This window comes from Panthera pardus, unplaced genomic scaffold, assembly GCF_024362965.1.
Source record: "Panthera pardus isolate Hobbes unplaced genomic scaffold, ASM2436296v1 HiC_scaffold_13, whole genome shotgun sequence".
NCBI classification, from domain to species: Eukaryota; Metazoa; Chordata; class Mammalia; order Carnivora; family Felidae; genus Panthera; species Panthera pardus.
In genome coordinates this window covers 39853722-39877074 of record NW_026526688.1, presented here as the reverse complement: position 1 = coordinate 39877074, position 23353 = coordinate 39853722, and the positions used below count along the sequence as shown (strand labels likewise).

Here is a 23353-nt window from a genome sequence, read left to right as displayed (position 1 = left end):
GCCAGTCATTGCAGGGGACCCCTGGACTCCGGGCGTGCCCCCTGCAGATACCGGGCAGGCTTCGGCCAGGGCGCCCCGCTCCGACGGGGCAGAGGGACGCACTGCAGAGGGACGGCTGGGGAAGCGGGTGGGCGCAGCCAAGCGCGACCCCCGCCCCGCCGCTGCAGCGCGGGCTCACGGCCGCCCGGCTCCCACCCGGCGGTGGGGCGCCGGGGCTTGGCCGCGGTTCAGCCCGCCCGCCAGCCGCCGCCGCCGCCGCCGCCGCCGCTCCCCGCCCCCCGGGTCCCTGGAGGCTCCGCGGCTGCCGGAGCGGGAGGTGGAGCCGAGCCCGCGGCAGCCGCGCAGGAGGGAAAGTTCGGCGGCGGCAGGAGCAGCAGGGGCCGGCCCGGCAGCCCGGAGGGCGCCTCGGGGTGAGTCGGATCCCCCTCCCGGGGCCGCCAGGCATGGTGCGCCGCGCGGGGGCGTCGGTGCGGCTCGCGGGTCCGCGCAGCCCCGCGCGGCTTCCTCGAGCTGCCCAGCCCGCGACCCCGGGTGGCTCGTGCTGCCGGGGGGAGACTGAGCCGCGCCCGGCCTCCAGCCGTTCCCGGCCGCGGGGGTGCTGCGGGCGCCGGCGGGGGAGGGGGTTCCGCGCCGCGGCGGGGGGCTGGGGCCAGGGCGGCTCGGCCCCGCGGAGGGCGCGGCGCCTTCAGGTGGACGCGCGAGGACGCAGAGCTGGCGACCAGGGAGGGTCCGCGGCCGCTGCGCGCCGGCGGTCACTTCGGCTTCGCCACCCTCTCTTGTGGCCTTTAGCTGTTTAATTGCTTTCTCGGGCATCTACTAAAAAAGTATCCTCACACGTGCCCGCGTGACTACTTTGCTGGTGTCGGTGTATTATTTTTGCGGTGATGGAGAGGGTGGAGGGGGCGTGCCGAGGGCGGCCGGTGGGCAGCGTGGTCTGCTGCCTGGGAGCGGGGCGGTGGGGAATGTGTTCGAGGGTCACCACGATCCGCAGGATGCCCCGAGCAAGTGTTTCTTGCGGTCAGGGGAGAGAAGCTTTTCGAGGACGTGGTCTGGGGGGTGGTGAGAGTTTTAAAGGTCCGGGAGGAGGAGGAAAGCTGTACAAAGAGAAGGCAAAGTTGTTGTTTCCGCGACACTTCCTGCACCTGCACTACCGTCAATGATTTTGAAGTTATCTTTACATCGATGAGCGAAGAAAGAGCGATGGGAGAGGAAGAGATTTTCACAGCACTGTACATGCCGAAACAGTGAGGCTTGGGAAACAGTAATGAATACTGGAGTGCTTATTTCGCAAACTCCACTCTTATTCTGATTTCAAAGCCTCGGACTATTTTTTACTTAAATGTCGTTAGACAGGTCTAGATAAAATAAAGATAATGAACTCCTCTTTCACATCGTTTTACTAGAATTTTAAACTTAATCCCACCGGATTCCTTGGATTTTGTTAACTTAGTTCATACAAGAAAGCCATAATTACTGTAGTGTTACTTGCACAATGAGGATTAATAAGCCCTGTGCAGGATTAATAAGCCCTGTGCTGTCATGTTGCTAATGGGAAGGAGGGAAATCTTTCAGACTTGGAAATAGAAGCATAAAGGAAAAAAATAAAGCCTTAGTCATAAAAAGTGACTTGAATACGTGTAATAGTGCATAATACGATATGGGATCCTGTGTTGTGTTCCCAGAGAATGTCAGTTCCTGGAAAGCAAGAGATGGGCCATACCCAATAAATATTTAATAATTCCTTTGCATTGAATTACCATACTATATGTTCTCTAAATTATACAGTATTGAAATGCTTTAATTCTGTTCATCTTTGTGTTCCAAATCTCATATGTCTGCTTGCAGGCTGTATTAATGGAGTTCAAAGCAAACTCTCAAACTTTGGGATTCACCAATTTATAGTGAAGTGAACATTTGTTTTGGTATCCCAGGTACCTGGGCTCCAAACAGCCTCTCCCATTTATTAACTGTATAACCTTGGTCAAGTCACTTACTCTTTCCCAGCCATGCTTTCCTATTTTGTAAAATGCCAGCAATATTCCTCACCTTATGGAGGTGTTAGGCAGAGTGAAATAACATTTAGGAACTTGTCCCTGTGCCTGGAGCACAGTAAGTACTTTGTAAATGTTGTCTCTCCTTTGTCTTCCTTTATTTTCAGGAATCCTCAACTCTGGTATGTTTTCAACTTTTTTTTTTTTAATTTAAAAACCTTTCTGTGCAATCTTATTTTCCATTCGTTCATTCATTCAACCTCATTTTGCTGAACAACTTCAGATGCTCCCCTTTATGGGTGTTTGAAAATAAGAAGAACACTTTGAGGGTGGGGGTGGGCAGTACTTCAGGTTTTTACTGTTGATAAGAACCCATTGTAAGGTCGTAATATGGTGAGTTGTACTTCTCAGTCTTCATATTATTCCAGCTGTCCTCAGTGTAACATGATTACATTGAAGAGGAAGCCCTGTGCAGGCGCTCATCTCTCCTGTTTACCCTGTCTCCGTGCCTGGCTCAGTGCCTAGCAGGGTGTAAGGGCTTAATAAACATCTGTCAATTTGAACACTGAATGTAATGAAGTTAGTCTTCAGGTCACATCCTTTTTTTTTTTTTTTTTTTTTTTTTTTTAATATATATTCCTGATGAAAGGACCTTGGGATTCTAAATGATAGCCCTACTATATTTTAAGGCTAATAGAGGTTATTAAAGAAGCAAAGCTCAGGTAGACTTTATTACCTATTGATTTTGCCCTCATGATGAAGCAGTCTTAGAAAATGGATAAAGCCAAGTTCAAGCAGCAGCTTCACCACTAGGGGCCTCCTCTGCCTAGTGTATCACCTTGGGCGGGCGTTTATTGCCATTATTCTGTCCTTTAAGATAGCAAAGGAATTTAACTAACTTGGTTTTTGACATAGAGTACTTTATTAGAAAAAGGGCAACCTTGTGTGAAAAGCATTACCCAAGTCCTGAAAAGAAATGAAAGCTATCTTGAATGATGGATTCGGTACTATTTTAGAATAACTTTAAAGGTTTAAAGGAGATTTGAGAATTGGGCTTTTTACTTTGTACATCCTTATATTCAAACATATGACTTTTAAGAAAATTTTCTAAATAAATATATGATTTTGTTAGAGCATTTTCAAGTTTTTTTAGGTATGTCTTTGATGAAGCTTATTTTTACCTTTTAATGTGTTAAATTTTTTAAAAAATGTTTTTATTTATTTTTGAGACAGAGAGAGACGGGGCACGAGCAGGGGAGGGGAAGAGAGAGAGGGAGACACAGAATCTGAAGCAGGCTCCAGGCTCCGAGCTGTCAGCACAGAGCCCGACACGGGCTCAAACTCACAGACTGCGAGATCATGACCTGAGCCGAAGTCAGACACTCAACTGTCTGAGCCACCCAGGCTCCCCTTTTAATGTGTTTAAAATTGTTTTATTTCCTAAACAGGTACTTGTAGCACTAATAATAATACAAGTTTTTCTCCAGGAATGTTATCCTGCTAGTAGGAGCTTCTCGTCTCTCTCTCTTTTATTTTTAAAGAGGCCACATTAAATTCCACCTTTAAAAAATATGTTTCATTACATTCCAAGACACATTATTGAAAGGCATCTTTCTTCTGTGAGGTTTTGAAAAGAGCTCTTATTTCAAAATTCTAATCTGAATGAAGTTAGTCATTGAGACTGTTGAACAACTCAAAGGTGTGTTGGTGTTTTTGTCAGATGTAATTTGCTATTTGGTAGAAAAAATACTGACAATGTATGTAAGCAAACATTATTACTGAAAATATTGCCATATTGTTTGCAAGTGAATAAGAGAATATTATATTCCAGGTTTTCCGTGAAATTTAATTACAGTGGCAAACTAAACACTGTTAGTCTGTAAAGTAAAATTAACAACAGTTAGAGAAGAGTTCAGAGCATTGCATTGTAGGCCCAACCTCTTGCCAAGGGATTTCTTCTCTTAGCAGGAAGTCTCTGAGTTCAAAAAATTATCAGATATCCAATTCTTTATTTTTTAAAAATTTTTCTTATTTTTAAAAATGTTTATTCACTTCTGAGAGAGAGAGAGAGAGAGAGAGAGAGAGAGATATGGAGAGAACATGAGTGGGGGAAGGGCAGAGAGAGAGAGGGAGACAGAATCCGAAGCAGGCTCCAGGCTCCAGAGCTGTCAACACAGAGCCCAATGCGTGGCTCGAACTCATGCACTGAGAGATCATGACCTGAGCTGAAGTCGGATGCTTAACCGACTAAGCCACCCAGGTGTCCCTCAGACATCAAATTCTGATTTTTATATGGTGGGATTTTAAAACACGGCAATCTGATTTTCACTGTTTTTCCACCAAGGTCTAGATCTGGACTCTTTAGGGAATAACTTAGGAATAACTTTTGTGTAAAGGTCATAGATAATTTTTATTATCACTTTTCTTTAAGTGAAACACGTTTGGATTGTTTTTAGGACTCTGAGCACATCAAAAAGTTACACAGATCTCATTTGCATAAACTAATGCTTCTCCAGAACTGCAAGAGTATTGTTTTTACCCTCATACATCCAGCTGGTAAAGGTGTGGCGTCCCCTTGTCTCTCCTTCTGCAGCTGAAGCTGGGTCTAAGCCACAATGATAGGTATAGAGCCAGACCCAGGATGAATTTTCATTTGGGCAAGAGCCCCTGACCTGACCAAGAATGCAGATGCTTGAGGAAATGAACATCTTTATACCTGGGAGTATTTTTAGGAACCTGCACTGGGGAGGTGCCTTCTGGAGGGACAGAAACGGCAACTGTGTGCTAGAGTTTGCAGTGGCGTATTTGGAACCCATTACTTAGTGAAACATTACTTTGCCACACAGATAATTTTTGTTGTTGTTTTTAGACAACGCAGAACCTAACATTTGGGTATCCTGGGGTCAGATATGGTACTTTCATTATCAGACACAGAGACATTTGAGTTGATGGAGAAAGAGGGAAACAGGAAGCAGGGAAGAGGTAGGTAGGAATTGTCTATTTATACCCAACAAGACAGTCTACCTTCTTTTCATGTTCCCACGTGGTCCATGGCTGCGCAGCTTAATAAGAAGTGTTGTTCACTGGTGATTTTGAGGTTTACTCATCTACTGTGTTGAGGCAGTTACTGAAATGATGATCTTCAACTTCAGGTCCTGGGTACTCCCCAAAGTGACTTTCTACTCCTGTCTCCCATTTGTTAGAAACTTGCTAACTTTAGTGTATCAGTTAATACATGTAAACACAGCTGCTGCTAGCCTGCGAGGTACCCCTTTATGGTGGACGACCCATGCCAGTGGATTGGGCTTCAGCCCCATTCACTTGCGGCTGGGCTCTCTTGTGCGGCACAGTGTATACAACTGTGTGTGATGCTCTTGTCTGGAGAAGTGGTTAGACCAGTGCCTGGCACATAGTTCATACCACTGTTGGTGGTGGTTGTTACTATTTTAGTGTTATTACCTATGGTATTGCTTGATGATCATTGTAGTTCCGCAGTAATCTGGAATAGACGATTCAGGTGAATTTAGTGCTTATAACATTTGCAGAGGTAAGTGATTCATGTCGGGTTTCTTGTTGCACTTCTGTTAGAGTTCTCCTCAGGGAATAAAATGGCTACCACTTAGGGCCACTGAACCACACAGCAGCTGCTCTGCTAAGTGTGGGCCACGAGCCTCTCATTTAATCAGCATAATCACCTTAGGAAACAGGCACTATTAGTGTTTGCATCTTACAGGTGAGGAAACTAGGGTTTGGAGAGGTGTGTTACTTGTCCTAGGTCAGTTTGTAAGTTCTCCGCCTGGGCCGGGAGCTCACATCTGCCAGGTCTGACTCTAGGACTTGAGCTCATAACCTCTGTGCCATCTTCGAGGATGTGGAGAAAGAAGAACCCTCTTGCACTGTTGATGGGAATGCAAACTGGTGCAACCACTCAGGAAACAGGGAGTTTCCTCAAAAAGTTAAAAATAGAAGTATCCTACAATCCAGCAATCACCCTACTAGTTATTTACCCAAAGGATACAAAAATACTGATTTAAAGGGGCACATGTACCCCGATGTTTATAGCAGCATTGTCTACAATAGTCAAAGGTATGGAAACACCCCAAGATTGATGAATGGATAAAGAAGATGTATATGATGGAATATTACTCAACCATAAAAAAGAATCAAAGAATGAAATCTTGCCATTTGCAACAACGTGGATGGATGTAGAGAATATTATGCTAAGTGAAATAAATCAGAAAAAGGCAAATACCAGCTGATTTCACTCATATGTGGCATTTAAGAAACAAAACAAATGAGCAAAGGGAAAAAAAAAAAGAGAGGAAAACCGAGTGACAGTTTATTAACTCTAGAGAACAAATTGATGGTTAACAGAGGGGAGGTGGGTGGGCGGAGATGGGTGAATAGGCAATGGAGATTAAGTAGTACACTGTGATGGGCACTGGGTGATGTAAGGGAGTGTTGAATCACTGTACACCCGAAACTAATATTACACTGTATGTTAACTAACTGGAATTTAAGTAAAAGCTTAGAAAACCTCTGTGCCGTCTTGTCTGGCATGAGTACTCAGTGAATTGGCAGTCCAGAAAACATCTTAGTGTTCTGAGGGTTAACAAAACACGAAAACTTTGATTTTCCTTAGATTGTTGTACTTATATCTACTTCTGGGCATGACAGAGCAAGATGACAAATGAATTTTTATCAGGAAGTCTACTTCAGCACTTTTTATTTATAGATTTTTATGTGTAGCTTTTTCTTGGAGCTCAAAATACAATACAATGTGGTACAACTTATTTCTGTACGACATTTAACTTCTTATCAAGGCACTTTGCGGGCTTCTTGTAAGCAGAATATATGAATAAAATCAAGTGTGTGGGTTGCAGAATATTAAAGTGTGAAGGCTGGAATCAACCATTCATGCATTCATCCAACACATATTTATTATTCCCCTCTTAGCTGAAGGCACTCTGCTGGACACTACAGAAATGGCAAGTTGTGGAAGATCTCATTAGGGAGGAAAGCATTTGAGCCTTAGGAGCTGGGCAATCCCGGGGTTTGAATCCCAGCTCCACCACTGACTGACTGGGGCTCCTGGTCCCATCATTGAACATCTCTGAGGCTTAGTTTGTTTGTGTGCCTAGTGAGGTTAATAATAATATCTTATAGGCTGTTGCAAGAATAAAAGGAGCTGTAAAGGGAAAGAGCAAAGCCACCAGACATAGTAGGTGCTACGAATAGCGGCACTCTTCCCGTCCTTCCTTCATATATGTCTCTTTTCACCCTCTCCCTTCTCTCTCCTCCGGCCTTCTGCCTTAGAGGGCGTGTGGAAGAGATGAAAATATCTACATTCAAGGTAGGCTGTGATGAATTCTTCTAAAATGTCAATTTCTGGTTCTCCCTCTTGAGGCCTGGGACAGACCTGGTGTTGGGTGATCCGTGAGCTGGTGCCAGTGTAGGATTCGTGTCACCCTGGATTGCCACCCAGGCTGGCCAGAAGGGTATGAATTCAGGAGGCAAAGGCAGCTCGGAGCCCAGGATAAGGGCCTATGGTTTAGAATACGGTTGGGATCCAAGGGGTGTGTGTGAGGCTATTTTGAGGAGTAGCTGAGAACTCAGGTCTCATGAAAACTGGAACAACCCAGAAATGAAATTGGAGGTGGGCTGCATAGAAAGGGTCTGGGATCTAGATAGAGAGCAAGGCAAAAACATGAGCAGCTTATTCTTGAGGGACACCTGGTTGAGTCACGTGGCTTTAGGCTGGGTGGGCTCTGATGAAGAGCTAGGAAGAGGTCTGCAGCCTGTCTGCATCCCCACGTTGGTGCATTGCCTATTAGATGCCTCTAGCTCCTTGGTCTCCTACTGCAGGGTTTTTCCAAAAGCAGTGCATCTTCTTTTAGCAAGGAGCTAAGTAAAAATTATTAGTTGTTGCCAGTTCTCCTCCAGGTCTTTGAGAGGTAGCTGGAACCACAGGAAAATAAGCTGTTCTTTTGGTTCCCAGTCCGAGATTTGGTTACATACACCCAGATCTGTTTCACAGAAAGGCAGGGAGCCAGGTCCATGGGGCCCAGGATAGAGTCCTGTTGGCATTTCTGTAGAGTGGGCTGTGTTGTAAGATCAGGGAGTGTTTTTAGAGAGATGTTCCTAGTGGTTTTATGGTAATGAGCCACCTTGTTTGGTGTCCAGGGCAGATGCTGTGTGCGGTAGGGAGGGAATGCGGGTTTTACAAAATCATTACAGTTCGCAATGTCTGCCTCAGCCAGGGAGCAGGAGGCCTTGACTCATTATTTATTATGTGTTGGCACATAAGCATAAACCAGTCCTTCTGTGAATAAGCAAACAGAACCTGCCCAGGTGCAAAAGAAGCTTGATTCAGGGTTTTTTAAAAATGCAAAACATTTAGAAACAGTATTGAATTGGGGAACAGTTTGTTAAAAGCAAGTTACTGTAACTTTCAAAAGCCCATTTTATAGAATTAATAGAGCGTCTTGAAATGAAATGACCAAGCAAACTTAAAAAAAAAACAAGTGGGGCGCCTGGGTGGCGCAGTCAGTTCAACTTCCGACTTTGGCTCAGATCGTGATCTCCTGGTTTGTGAGTCAAGCCCCACGTAGGGCTCTGTGCTGACAGTTCAGAGCCTGGAGCCTGCTTCGGATTCTGTGTCTCATTCTCTCTCTGCACCCCCGCCCCCCCCGCTTGTGCTCTGTCTGTTTCTCTCAAAAATAAATAAATGTAAAAAAAGTATTAAAAAAAAAACAAGAGAAGGATAGCTTGGTGGGAAGAAGAATAGTACCTGAAATGAAATCCAAGTTAGTTCATATGGTTCTTGGGAAGATTAGGGGAATGAATGTGTACACTGAGCCCTTGAATAAGTGAGAAAATGCAGGAGACAGTGAACTGCATAAGGAAGCAACACTTCAACGAATGGGTTTGGCCATTGGAGTCCATTCACCCAGCCTCACAGCTCCACTCTCTCTTAACTATGTGATCTTGGGCAACTTACTTAATTCTTTTTTTTTTTAATATTTATTTTTGAGAGAGAGAGGGGGCGGGGGGAGACACAGAGTCTGGAGTGGGCTCCAGGCTCTGAGCTGTCAGCCCAGAGCCTGATGCAGGGCTTGAACTCACAACTGCCAGATCATGACCTGAGCCGAAGTCAGATGCTTAACTGAGCCACCCAGGTGCCCCAACTTACTTAATTCTTTAGATCCTACTTTTCTCATCTATTAAATGAGGGTAATAGTTCTTATCTTACTGGATGGTGTGCTTATTGGATTGATTTAGATAACGTATGTAAACTGCTTAGCATATGGTAATAAATCATACACATCAGCTGTTATTACTACACGAACACACAGGAAGGAAGCACGGAAGAGAAAACAAGGATCAAGGAGCATTTGGAAGGCTAGAAGGAGCATTCTGTATTTGCCATGGACCCTGAATTTCTTTTTTTAATTTTTTTTAATTTTTAAAAAAATTTTTTTAATATATGAAATTTATTGTCACATTGGTTTCCATACAACACCCAGTGCTCATCCCAAAATGTGCCCTCCTCAATACCCATCACCCACCCTCCCCTCCCTCCCACCCCCCATCAACCCTCAGTTTGTTCTCAGTTTTTAAGAGTCTCTTATGCTTTGGCTCTCTCCCACTCTAACCTCTTTTTTTTTTTTTCCTTCCCCTCCCCCATGGGTTTCTGTTAAGTTTCTCAGGATCCACATAAGAGTGAAACCATATGGTATCTGTCTTTCTCTGTATGGCTTATTTCACTTAGCATCACACTTTCCAGTTCCATCCACGTTGCTACAAAAGGCCATATTTCATTCTTTCTCATTGCCACGTAGTATTCCATTGTGTATATAAACCACAATTTCTTTATCCATTCATCAGTTGATGGACATTTAGGCTCTTTCCATAATTTGGCTATTGTTGAGAGTGCTGCTATAAACATTGGGGTACAAGTGCCCCTATGCATCAGTACTCCTGTATCCCTTGGGTAAATCCTAGCAGTGCTATTGCTGGGTCATAGGGGAGGTCTATTTTTAATTTTTTGAGGAACCTCCACACTGCTTTCCAGAGCGGCTGCACCAATTTGCATTCCCACCAACAGTGCAAGAGGGTTCCCGTTTCTCCACATCCTCTCCAGCATCTATAGTCTCCTGATTTCTTCATTTTGGCCACTCTGGCGTGAGGTGATATCTGAGTGTGGTTTTGATTTGTATTTCCCTGATGAGGAGCGACGTTGAACATCTTTTCATGTGCCTGTTGGCCATCCGGATGTCTTCTTTAGAGAAGTGTCTATTCATGTTTTCTGCCCATTTCTTCATTGGGTTATTTGTTTTTCGGGTGTGGAGTTTGGTGAGCTCTTTATAGATTTTGGATACTAGCCCTTTGTCCGATATGTCATTTGCAAATATCTTTTCCCATTCCATTGGTTGCCTTTTAGTTTTGTTGGTTGTTTCCTTTGCTGTGCAGAAGCTTTTTATCTTCATAAGGATGGACCCTGAATTTCTAATTCTACTCTTGGAAAGTTTTAATGTCTTAAGTTCTAGATGATTATAATCAAATATGTCTTGAACACCTACTGTGTATATGTCACTGTGATAAGATGATTGGGGGTGGCCACTAATCCCAGAAAACCACCTTTGATATCCTTATGTAACTTACAGTTTTTGACTGAGAGGAGCAAGATGGTGACTGAGACTTAATGTTGAAATAATGTTGAAATAATGGATTCCTAGTGTTCCTTGGCTACTTTATTATTATTTTTATTATTTTTTTGTGATTTTTTAAAATATAATTTATTATCAAATTGGCTAACATACAGTGTGTACAGTGTGCTCTTGGTTTTGGGGGTAGATTCCCATGGTTCATCACTTACATGCAACACCCAGTGCTCATCCCAACAAGTGCCCTCCTCAATGCCCATCACCCATTTCCCCCTCCCCCCCCCCCATTAACCCTCAGTTTGTTCTCTATATTTAGGAGTATCTTATGGTTTGCCCCCCTCCCTCTCTGTAACTATTTTTTTCCCCTTTCCTTCCCCCATGGTCTTCTGTTAAGTTTCTCAAGTTTCACACATGAGTGAAAACATGTATCTGTCCTTCTCTGACTGACTTATTTCACTTAGCATAATACCTTCCAGTTCCATCCACGTTGCTACAAATAGCATGATTTCATTCTTTCTTGTTGTCCCTTGGCTATTTTAATTAGCTGTCCAAAGGAGAATAGCTGTCCTTTTCTTATTTCCCATCTATTCTGTATACAAATGGATAGGAAATAAGTACTTCTTCTTGGGCCACCATAGATATGACTCAAAACACCCAGGATACCTTTGGATATCTTATTTGCATAGACATAAGATTTATTTAAATATTATCTGTAGTTACATAATGAGGAACCAAGGGAGGAGACTTGTGTTTTGTTGGGGGGTGGGAGGGAGGGAGGAGTTTCTTTGGATGTACCTATGCCCTGTACGCTCAGACTTTAATCGAAAGCATGTTCTTTGGTGGGAGATTCCTTTTGTTTTTTCACTAAATTCATGGCCCATAGATTTCTGGGCCTGAATAACTGGAGTAAGCTCAGTTTGAGGAATGTGTGTGTATATGTATCTCTCTTCCAGATGGAGGTGTCGACAAGTTGCTCCAGAAGGAGACTAGATTAGTGGAGGAAGGGTTCCAGAACTGACTCACTCTGTGGCCACGAACACATTCTTAATCCCTAAAGTAGGAATTTACTCATTGAGGCCCAGGGGCCATTTGAATGCAAAGCAATGAAATTTATGGACTGTGAATGGATTCATCAATCCAAATGGTGGTTGAAGCCAAAATCTGAACGTGAAACTAGTAATTCTGTTGGATCAAGTAAGCTGATCCAACATCTTGGGTCTTGAGTTGTCTCAAAATGTTTTTTATGTGTTTTTTTCTTTTCTTTTTTTTTTTTTTTTAGAGAGTATATATTGTCCACTTAAGTAATTAAAAATCCTGAGGATGTTTTCTATGCGTATCCTTGGGAATACAAGAAAATTTATCCAATTTCACTGGAATTACCTTTTTGTCTGCCTCTGAGAATGAGTCTGGACCAATCCCTGGGTCATTATTAGTGTGGATAATACAGGCCATGAGAATATTTCTTTAGACCCTTTATGCAGGGCAGGTATTTTCATGCTCATGTTCTGGGGGAAATGAGGTAGGAGTAGTTGCAGGAACTGTAAGCTTTTTAGGTTCTCTCCCACTCAAGACAGTGGCTTCAGAACCCAACTGTAGAAATTATTTGCTCACTGACTGCCTGGACTGTGCTTTCTTTTCCATCCTTTGAAGATGGTGAATTTCATTGATGGCCAAAGGGTGACCAGTGAGTGTTTATACTTTTCACCGGAGTGGGGGCAGGTGGGTGGGTGCTGGTCCTTTATAGAACCTTCTGATTGCCTGAAAGCATGAAGGGTTGTTTATTCGGCTTGTGGAGATGGTCCAGCTTAGGGTGAAGATGCATGGGAGGCACCTGCTTCTTTAGATTCCTTTCCCTGGTCTCCATAAGTGACTGTTTGCTTATTCTTGGGGCAAATGTCATGCCAGTGTGAAATGGACAGGTATTACTGCTATTCTTAATCACGTAGGAATGAGAGTCAGAGAATGAATGGAGAAGCTTTTAATAAAGCTGGCCAGGTTAATTTATTTTATCTAGATGAATTAGAAATCTTTGAAATGGCAATACTGTATATTTGAAAGGGACACATGGACCTGGAGGATTTGAAGACTTCATTTAATAGTCTTGTTCATGACTTGCTGGGGTTAGAAGTAATGGGGGAACCATTGGTTAACAAAAATCCATTACCAGAAATAATGTCATCTCTGAAATTGCTTGGTCTAATATCAGTATTTTGCAGAAATAATAGCATCTTAGGTACCATGGCCATCTGGTTGGTAATTTTAGGTGCCCTACAATGATACACCACCTGCCCATTCTCAGATTTAGAATCTGGTTATGGAACTCCTGTGTGCTTGGTACTGTGCTCAGGGCTAGAGATAGAGATGAAAAGATGGGTTTCTGACCTCAAGGAGCTCACAGGACAGTGTAATACAAAGAAGGGAATATATCCTCAAGCTATGGCTTAATGACATGTGGAACATCTTCCCTGGGGCTAGTAAGCTCTTAGTGCCCACTGCAAGTCCAAGGGGATTGTTTTTTATTTCCTGTTGACTCTACAACATCACAAATGGAAATAATATCAAAAGCTTCATGAATCAAATTGGTTCTAAATGTTCCAGCTTCATCTATACACATCTAGCTAGATTAAGATTTGAAATCTTTTGTTCTCTGCACTTCAAATCCATGATCTTTCTGGAAACACTCGGTAAGAATAGTTCTGGAGGAGTTTGTTTGGGGACACAAATAAAAAATGGGATTATTTGTGCCAAGGAGAGGTAAGATGTGGATATGGGTATCATTGCAGCCAAGTCAAGGTTGAATAATTGGTTTTTCGATTAAAATGAGGCCCATTTTATCCTGGGAATTCAGAAATGCAGAAGCTTAGGAAGAAATCTATTATGTGCTAAACACTATTTGAAGCACTTTATTTGTGGAGTTTTTTTAAACCCATGCAAAAATATTTGAAGAGCTATTTATATAGATGAAATATGTTGGCTGGGTCAGACGACTATGACAGGCAGAACCAGCATTTGAACACAGATGTGTTTGCCATGAAAGCTCCTTCTCCCAAGGCTGTCGTAGTACCTCCCTAGGTACCCACATGATGGTGGGCACTGTAGCTGCTTTTATGCCCTCCTTGGACAAGTCTGTAGACTCTTGGAGCATTGGGACCATAGTTTACACAGTTTTCCGATACATTCCAAGGAGTGTGTAGCACAGTGTGTAGGCACATAGGTTGTCTGTAAATATGCATGGAATTAACAAATGTAGCAATTTAAAAGTCTTAGCAAGCATCTGGGTTCATGAATGGGCATGTTGCCTTCTAGGATCTTTGTATCTGCATGCAAAGCTGGCCTTGGAGAGACCAAGCAGATAACCCACCCTCAGAAATCTCTTACTATAATTTGCAGTTCATAAGTGTGCCTGTTTTTTAACTATATTCTTGCGTACTGTTTGCTTACTTCATGTTTTCTTAAAAGCTTAATATAAACAAATTATGTATTCATAATCTTGTGGCAGGCTAGGTGGATTTAATAGAGTCAGGAAAGCTTCCAACGTATTAAGTGTTCTTGAAGGTAATAAAAAGGAGGACTAATTATCTCACTGAAAAGGTTATAACAGAGATGTTGGACATCTTGACTCAGTGGGATTTTTGACAGCAGCAAAAGTAGTTAAGAAAAGATAGCTTTGAGAAACAGCAAAGATGAGTTTTAAACCTAGTTATTTTATTAAATCTATGGTGTGGGTGTATCTATAAGCAAGAGGACGTAACTAAATAATGAATGCATTGTGTCTGGGGTTGGAATGGTAATTTGAAAGTACGTGGCTGGTGTTCACAGTTGGAGCCTGTGAGATTTTACATTTAATGATTATACCTTTCCTGGAGCCATCTGTCTCTCTCTTTAATAAGCAATATCCCTTATCAGGTCTGATTTGTGTACATTGATTACACCATTATACTTGTTAAATATTAAAGCATTTTTCCCCTTGTGTGAAGTCTAATTAGGCAAAGTGTTCAGTGCAAGCTTGGCATTATCATTCAGAATAACAGCCTGGTCATTACCTACGACAGACCTCAGCTTCCTGGATCATTTGTCCCCCGCCCGCCATCAGAGTCTGGTATACCAAATATAGTGCCTGAAAGTTTGATGAGAGTTTTGGCACTGTTGGGCCATTAAGAAGGGTCATGCTACAAAGATTAAAAAAACCTTTTAAAAATGAATGCAGACATTTATTATCTATAGTTTGTATTTTGCATGTATCAGGCTTCTGAACAGATACACCTGCTGAAATTAATTTTGTGAAATTAAAGAATCTTAAAAAACTTTAAAGGATAAAAACATAGGTTACAATGATGTTTGGATGAAGAGAAAGCCAGTCAAGAAGTAGTTGCATTTTACACATATACATACTACTGGTAAAAACAAGAATTTTCGATATCAAGCCACTATCACTTGAAGGCCATGTGGTGATCCCTTACAGTCTTCTTGAACTTATTTGTGCAGTCTACTTCAAAAATTGATTTGCATCATTGACTTAATAGCAAGCATACAGGGCCCAAAATAAGATTATTAATCACTTGGTATCTTTGATAAGTTATCTAGCATCGTTTTGAGACAACTACTATGATGGATGTTGTCTTTTTTCTTTCTTAGGTATTCATAGTACTTTATTTTTTAAAAATTTGTATTAAATTTTTTTTAAATGTTACATATTTTTGAGAGAGAGAGAGCAAGAGTGACAGTGCATGAGCGGGGGGGGGGGGGTCAGAGAGAGAGGGGGAGACACAGAATCCAAAATGTGCTCCAGGCTCTGAGCTATCAGCACAGAGCCCAACGCGGGGCTCAAACCCACGAACTCTGAGATCATGACCTGAGCCAAAGTCGGAAACTTAACCGACTGAGCCACCCAGACGCCCCTTCATAGTACTTTCTTATTTCTTATTTAAATTTCTAAAAAAATCTGCAGTCTATCATGGGCATGCACAAACACACAGGTGCACACATACTCACATGTGTGATCTGGGGCTGATCGGCACAAACCAGTTAGGAATAGGTCCAGTTTATTGCTTGTTATTTTCAAGAAGAGCTTTCAAGCCATAAGTTCTATGGGATTATGTCATCAGGCTAATAGGTTTTCCCTCTCAGTGGTCCCAGAAGCTCACATTGGGGTTTTTCAAAGTGCCTTTATCCTTTTATAATTGCAAGTAGCAATGGCATTGCTCTTTCTTTTCCTTTCTTTCTCTTGAGAGAGGACACAAGTGAGCGAGGGTGGAGAGAGAGAGGGAGAGAGAGAGAATCCCACAAGAGGTAGAGAGAGAGAAGAGAGAGAAGCGGGGCTCACCTTATGCAGGGCTCATGTTCACCCAATGCGGGGAATGAGCTCCTCTGAAGCGGGGCTTGAGCTCACCCAGTGTGGGACTCGAACTCACTAACCATGAGATCATGACCTGAGCTGAAGTCAGTTGCCTAACTGACGGAGCCACCCAGGCACTCAAAGACATTGCTTTCTATTTATGCATTGTGGAAAGCGGTCGGAGTATCTCCTTAATATGAGAATTCATTTTGAGTTGTTTTTGAATATAGTCAAATCGAAATGACATTTGGCTCTGGATTAAAATTTGGATATAGAGATCAAAGAATGGAAGGGAACTTCCATTTTCTGGCCTACTTTTTCTGTTTCCCAAATGGAGAAGCTGAAGCTCAGAGAGGTAGAGTGGCTCAGCCAGAGTCACAAGGGTATCAGCAGCAGGCTCAGAGCTGGAGTTCTGTTGTTCCACTGCACTTTCTCCTCAGGAAAGTTGGGGACCCTTGGCAGATGATGAAGTCTAGACCACTTCCCATTTCCCAGACCCTTCACAGGTATGGGGAGCCTTGGCCTGGGTAGGTTAGAAAAGTTTTGAAGGAAAGATTGCTGCTTTACAACTGGCTAAAGACAGAGATGCTAAAATCTGAATCTGTCTTGGGTTGCAGAAGAATTTATATTTTGTGTTTGCTAATTGGCATATTGTGAGAAACTGAGAACTCAGAGCCAGTGCCTGCCTTTGAGAATCTCAGAATTCAGTAGGGAACAGGCAGGATAGCAGACACCTGTCCCGGGTATCCAAAGAAAGGTTGTCTGTTATTGGACCAGACTAGGGCTCAGCTGGAGAGTCAGGTCTTCTGTTTCCATAGGCCCAGAGCCTGTAATGACCATTATCAGGCCCTGAGTAAGTCATCAAACTAACATGCCTCCAGGTTGAGAAGGATCTAGAAGGCCAAGGGGTTAATTTACTTTTTGACAAATAATTATGACGATGGTTAATGACAAGCATGGTGGTTAAACACATGGAGTCTGAAGCCTAATGTGTTTGGGTTAGACCAGCTTCCAGGCACTAGTGGTCAAATTTAGGCAAGTTACTTTACCACCCTGAGCCTCACTTGTCTTGTCTATAACATGGGAGTGATAGCAAACGTTTATATTGTACTCACTACATGACAGCTTCTGTCTCAGTGCTTTAGGAATATTAACTCATGTAATCCTCACAACAATGCTATGAGGTGGCTACTGCCATTACTCCCACTTTACAGATGAGGAGACTGAGGCCCACAGAATTTCAGCATATTGCTCAAGGTTATACAGCTAAGGGTCAGAATTGGGTTTTGAATCTTGGTGTCTGTTGCTCTTTGTCACTTTCCTATGCTACCTCTCACTGGGATTAAGATTATTGTAAGGAGGGGTGCCTGGGTAGCTCAGTCAGTTAAGTGTCCAACTTTGGCTCGGGTCATGATCTCCTTCTCCCTCTCTCCCTCTCTCCCTGTCCCCACTCACACTTTCTTTCTCTCTCAAAATAAAGAAATAAACTTAAAAAATATTATTGTAAGGATCAAGTGGGATAAGCATACAAGAAATATCAGCTGTCATTGTTAGTTATAATAAAGCTAACATTGCCTTAATAACAACAACCATAAAATCTGCAAGATCAGCACCTTCTTTTCCCTTAGACAAGCTCCAGAGAAGCCAGATCATAATCAAGAAGTTGCTTTGGCTATTACAAAAGTAATGCAGAGAGAATTCAGAAGACTATAAAGTGTCCTTGCTGCTCAGGCAGTGTTGGTATAGCTAAGGTAGAGTTGGTCAGTGGGGTCAGCTCGATTGAATTTCTGGCCATGGCCCTGTTTTAGCTCTGAGGGCTTGCAGACTTTTTCTACCACTTACAGATCTGAGGTGCCAGTGACCAACTCTGTAATATTGACTCCTGTCTGTCATCCAGACGATTAAGTATAATAGAGATGCTAAGGTCATTGTCTATGCCGCAGAACTAACCACCACTATGGAAGTCGCTAAGAACAACACTCTGATCCTTTGAGGAAATCTTTCAACCACTTGTAGAAGTCATTTTTTGATGAGATTCCTCCGTTTTGAGTTAACAGCCTAATTCTCAGACTGCAGTTTTGTTTGCAAATCACTTTACTATGGAGTTTAGATGTTATTTTGTTTTTGTTCTTTTGTTTACTTTTACATTCATAGGTTATGTGTAAGTATATGTAAATGTAATGTGTGTGCACATTTTAATTTATAATAAAGTGAACAACTACCCAGATAAGCATCTAGAACATTCCCTTTGAAGCTCCTCACATGTGCTTACTGGTCATATTTCCTTCCTTCATCCTGTCCCCACCCCTACCCCAGGGGTAACTGCTCTTCCAAATATTGTATTAATTGTTTCCTTGCTTTTCTTTACAGTTTTACCACAAATGTGCATCCCCACATAATTTATTTCTTTTTGTCACAGGCAGTTGAAGTGGAAAGTTTGACTACTGCCTCAACATACACTAGATAGAAGTTACTGAAATAAGTAGTGAGAAAGAGCAAAATAGGCATTTTCAAAGGAAATATCTGAACACCGGGTTCTTCACTGGGAGGGTATAAAAAGCATTGATACAGGATTTGTAAGGGGATTTACTTGGAGAAGCTGCTGCGGTGAGTCTGCATCATTTCCCTTTCCTGGAAGAAGCATGAGTTGGGGGTCTGCCCCCTCAGTCCAAGCCCAGAGAGAGGTTGTCTGGAGAACTGGGAGCTTGGTGGACTGGCTGTGCATCTGGTGAGATGTTTTGGTGTTGTGGCTGAGTGGGGAGCAGCTGTGATAGGGCTACCCCCACTGCCACGTTTGTTGGAGTGATTGTGCATGCTTCCCATGTGGCCCATGCAGGAATGGAGAGCCAGCCTGGAACTGTTGGGCCTCTGTCCAAGTGGCATAGTCAGCAAAGGAATTTAAAGTGAATTTCATGGCTGGGTGGGGGTGGCAAACAGAGGACTTGAATGCATCACTCATAGCACAAGGATTTTGAAAACCCACAAAACCATCCATAAGAGACAGGGAGTTGGGCTTAAGTATCTACTGGTCCAGAGAATATGAAGCCCTCTGTACTAGTGAGGGGTACGTTTGCATGCATATATAAATGAAAGAACAACGGCAACACAAAATAGATGTTTATTTCTCTCTTACAAAGAATATGTCAGGAAATAGTTCCAGTTCATGGATGGGATGGTGGCTCCACACAGTTATCAGGAACAGGCCTCCTGGTTCACTGCTCCCAGGGCCCATGGATGTTGTCCTCATGTTCATGGTCAAGGGGAGCTGCTAAAGCTCCAGCCATCAAATCACGTTCCAGGAAGCTGGGGGGAGGAAGCACAGAGGAAAGGTCTGCCCCATCCCTTTTGAGGATTCTTTCAGAGTACACCACCCACCATTTCGCTTATGTCTCATTAGCCAGAGTTCAGTCACAAGGTCATGCCTAGCTCTGAGCCAGGCCAGGAAATCTCTCCTTGTTGTGGGGCAGCCATGGGCCCAACTTAAAATTGGGATTCTTTTTGTAAAGAGGAAGAGGCTAATGGATATTGGGGGCAGCTGGCAGCCTCTGTCACTTCATTTTCTCCCCATGTTCCAGCCCTGAAGGGGAGAGAAAGAGCAGCTAGCAAGTGGGGCAGGATGTGGGTAGAGAAGACTGAGGCTGGTGGTGCGCCTGAATAGATCCTGACTGGGCATATGGGATGGAGCAAGAAGTCTTTTTTTTTTTTTTTTTTTTTTTTTTGCCTTAAAGTGTCGATTAATATATTGACCTTTACATTTCATTTTCTGAATCACAATTGTGTTTTGTGACTTAAAGGAACTTTAGGATTTTCTGTTACCTGTAAGTGGCAGAGAATGATGGGGCCTGCTAGAATTTCCCTTTAGTAACAAAGGGAAAATAGACCCTCAATATTATATATATTTCAACTTGATAAGGTCTTTATTATTATACATAACCACCATGCCATTTCCACACCTAAAAAGTTAATAATCAGTCTTTAAAAAATCACCTTATTTTGTGACTATGTGTGGTGATGGATGTTAACTGGACTCATTTTGCAATATATACAAATATCGAGTCAATAACCTTGTACACCTGAAACTAATATAATGTTATATGTCAGTTATACCTCAAAAAGTGCATACTCTAACCTAGTAACTCTGCTTATAAGGATTTATTCTAAGGAGATCTCAGACTAGTATCTAAAGATACAGGTAAAGTGGGGGAGGTGGGTGGGGGGATGGGTTAAATCAGTGATAGGGATTAAGGAGTACACTTATTGTGCTGAGTACCCAGCATCATGTGGAAGTGTTGAATCACTATATTGTACACCTGAGACTAATATTACATTTTATCTTAACTGGAATTTAGATAAAAACTTGAAAAAATAAGGACATAGGTAAATCATGTTCATTGAAGCCTTATCTATAGAAAAAAATTCTAAATATCAATCAGTGGGAAATGGTTAAAACATTATAGTACTTCCAGACAAGGGAATTATTATTAGCTATTAAAAATGGTGATATAGATGATTAGTGATGTGAAAATATGTAAAATATATCGATGAGTGAAAAAAAATGAATTTTCCTTATCTCAAAAAGTGTCTTTTTGTTTGTTTGAATCTCCATTGCAAAAGGTGAGCATGTGTTAGGTGTATTTCAGGCGCATGGAAAAGCAGGCATAGATTAGCATGTGGTGTTCCTCTATCAGCACAGGGACCTAAACCTCTTAGCACACACGGTGACTTGTGCATTGCTTCTGTTACCCTTACATGAAAAGTCTGTTTTAGGAATTGTGGAAGAGGTTAGTGATAATCCATATCGACATAAAACTTCATGTGTCACATAGCTGCTGACTCCTAAGCCAGAAGGCTTGAGACAGCGAAATTTGATTTGGTGATTATCCTGGCCAGGGAATTGATTTGTTCTTACTCATGGAAAGTACAGGTCTTTGGAGTGAGAAAGAATGGAATCTATTTTACGCTTAAATAGAATTTCACTTTGACCACTGGTAGAGCATGGGCTTTGGATGTGACTTTGTAATGGTAACGTAACCATAAGGAGCATGTTTGACAAGAGCACTTTATAAGAATGTGTATTTAGAATATATGGGTAGGATTTTGTTTTAATTTGTCAAATTAACTGGATACCTTCCATATAAAGCACTGACTGTAAAACAAAAGAAACAGAAAACAATGGGTTTGATAGGTTGTTACTGCCTTGTTCTCCCTGATTCTGTCCAGATGTTCTACTTTTTATCAAATTCTGTGGTTAATCCTTAGAAATCCTCTTTCACTGCTATCCCATTCCCCAACATGTCAGTATAAAGGGCTGGTTAAGAAGTACAATCATTTGAAAGTACAGGTGCTTCACTTTTTAGTTATTCATATTTTATCCTCTTAATACTTCCAAAATGAATTTGAGATATCTACATGTCCTTCTTTTAGAAAAAACAAGTAACAAAACCAACAAATCCTGTATCATTACAGTTACCAAATAAGTCAGGAAATTATTCACATTCTGAGAAAATAGTCACCAAACTTTCCTTCGCAGGATGCAGTAGTGTAGGATTGTACAGATAGCAGTTCACATAGCGAGGTAGTGTATTTGGAAATGACGTAATTTATAAAGATACACATATGTAAGTTTTTTGCAACTTGACCTATTGCCAAAAGTAAAGTGTCTGTGAATACTTCTTACTTTTGGTATATATTGTGAACTCTTGAACCTTGATGTTATTTTTGTTGTTTATTCTATTAACACATGCCCATTGAGCCTTTGCTCTGTGCCCTGCATTGTACTGATGCTGGGGGAAAGCCACATAAAGACACAACTGCTTTTTATTCTAATTTCAGGGTTGGGGAAATTTAATATCTGAGTGAAAGGTCAACTACTGGTGAGTCAGAATTTGTTTTCATGTTCTGGTTTTCAAGAGTTGGGACTTGAGGACAGCAACTAACTTTGGTACATGTTTTATGGCAGCTGACAAACAGAGTTAACCACAATAGACAATTATTGATCTTAATTGGTATATCTTGTGGAAACATTGCTAAAAACTCTACTTTTTTATTTCAGTAAGTTAAAACATAGTGTTTTTGAGTGCAGAGTTTTCTTGTTAGTTCATGTATCCATCAAAGACAGTAGGGAGATATGATTAGCCATTATGTTAGTTTGTTTGAAAACATGCCATTTTTAGCACACTAATTTTTATAAAAAGGGGAGATCTGATGAAAGCTGGATTGATCCAGACTACAACATTAGCTTATATTACCTGATGTTCTTAACTTGGAAGATTTAGAATTGATTGTAAGAAAATGTTTGGCAAATGACACTTTCAAATGAAATGATCTTGTTTTCAGATCCAAGCTCTAATGTCATACATAATTGAAATGCTGCAGCATGGCCTGACAACTTGGTTATTATTCGATTCAACATTTTAATTTATTTTCTGAACTATTAACCATGGCAACAATTTAAAAAGAGTTCTTAATATAAAATTATAGATGATGCTGACAAATAAATACCTGTTGTTGTTGATCAAGAATTAAAGCCTAGGGGCGTCTGGGTGGTTTGGTTGGTTAAGTGTCTGACTCCTGATCTCAGGTCAGGTCGTGATCTCACGGGTTCGTGAGTTCGAGCTCTGCATGGGGGTCTGTGCTGATGGGGATGGTGGGCAGCCTGCTTGGGATTCTCTCTCCCTGTCTCTCTGCCCCTCCCTCACTCGTGCTGTCTCTCTCAAAATAAACAAATGAACTTAAAAAAAAAAAACCTAAGCAAGAGCTTTTTTTTTTTTTTTTAAATTGTGGTAAAATATACATGACAGGGGCTCCTGGGTGGCTCAGTCGGTTAAGCGTCCGACTTCGGCTCAGGTCGTGATCTCACGGTTCGTGAATTCAAGCCCCGCGTCAGGCTCTGTGCTGATGGCTCAGAGCCTGGAGCCTGTTTCAGATTCTTTTCAGATTCTGTGTCTCCCTCTCTCTGACCCTCCCCTGTTCATGCTCTGTCTCTCTCTGTCTCAAAAATAAATAAACATTAAAAAAAATAAAATATACATGACAAAAAATTTACTGTCTTAACCATTTTTAAGTGTACAGTTCAGTGGCATGAAGTTCATTCACATTGTTGTCACCATCTCCAGAACTCCTTCAGGAGCTTTTTTTTTTTTTTTTTTTTCTTAATGTTTATTTATTTTTGAGAGAGAGAGACAGACAAAGTGTGAGCGGGGGCTCAAACTCATGAACCAGAAGATCATGACTTGAGCTGAATTCAGACACTTAATGGACTGAGACACCCAGGTACCCCCAGGAGCTTATTTTTATTACAAGTTATATTGAGGCACTGTATTCTAGCTAGCCTTGATGGAATTTTGCATGGAAAGGTGGCA

The 23353-nt window shown here is 41.9% G+C and overlaps 1 protein-coding gene across 4 annotated transcripts in view; it reads left to right on the top strand.

Moving 5' to 3' along the window:
- Positions 1 to 282: 282 nt before the first annotated feature.
- The window catches only part of CSGALNACT1 (chondroitin sulfate N-acetylgalactosaminyltransferase 1), a 347129-nt gene continuing 324058 nt past the window's right edge, over positions 283 to 23353 (top strand). For 2 of the 4 annotated variants that reach the window (XM_053900992.1, XM_053901002.1), the window contains exon 1: positions 283 to 410. The gene's annotated coding sequence lies outside the window, so the exon portion shown is untranslated. The remainder of the gene's footprint in view (positions 411 to 23353) is intronic. The other 2 variants (XM_053900996.1, XM_053900994.1) reach the window with 1 other exon arrangement.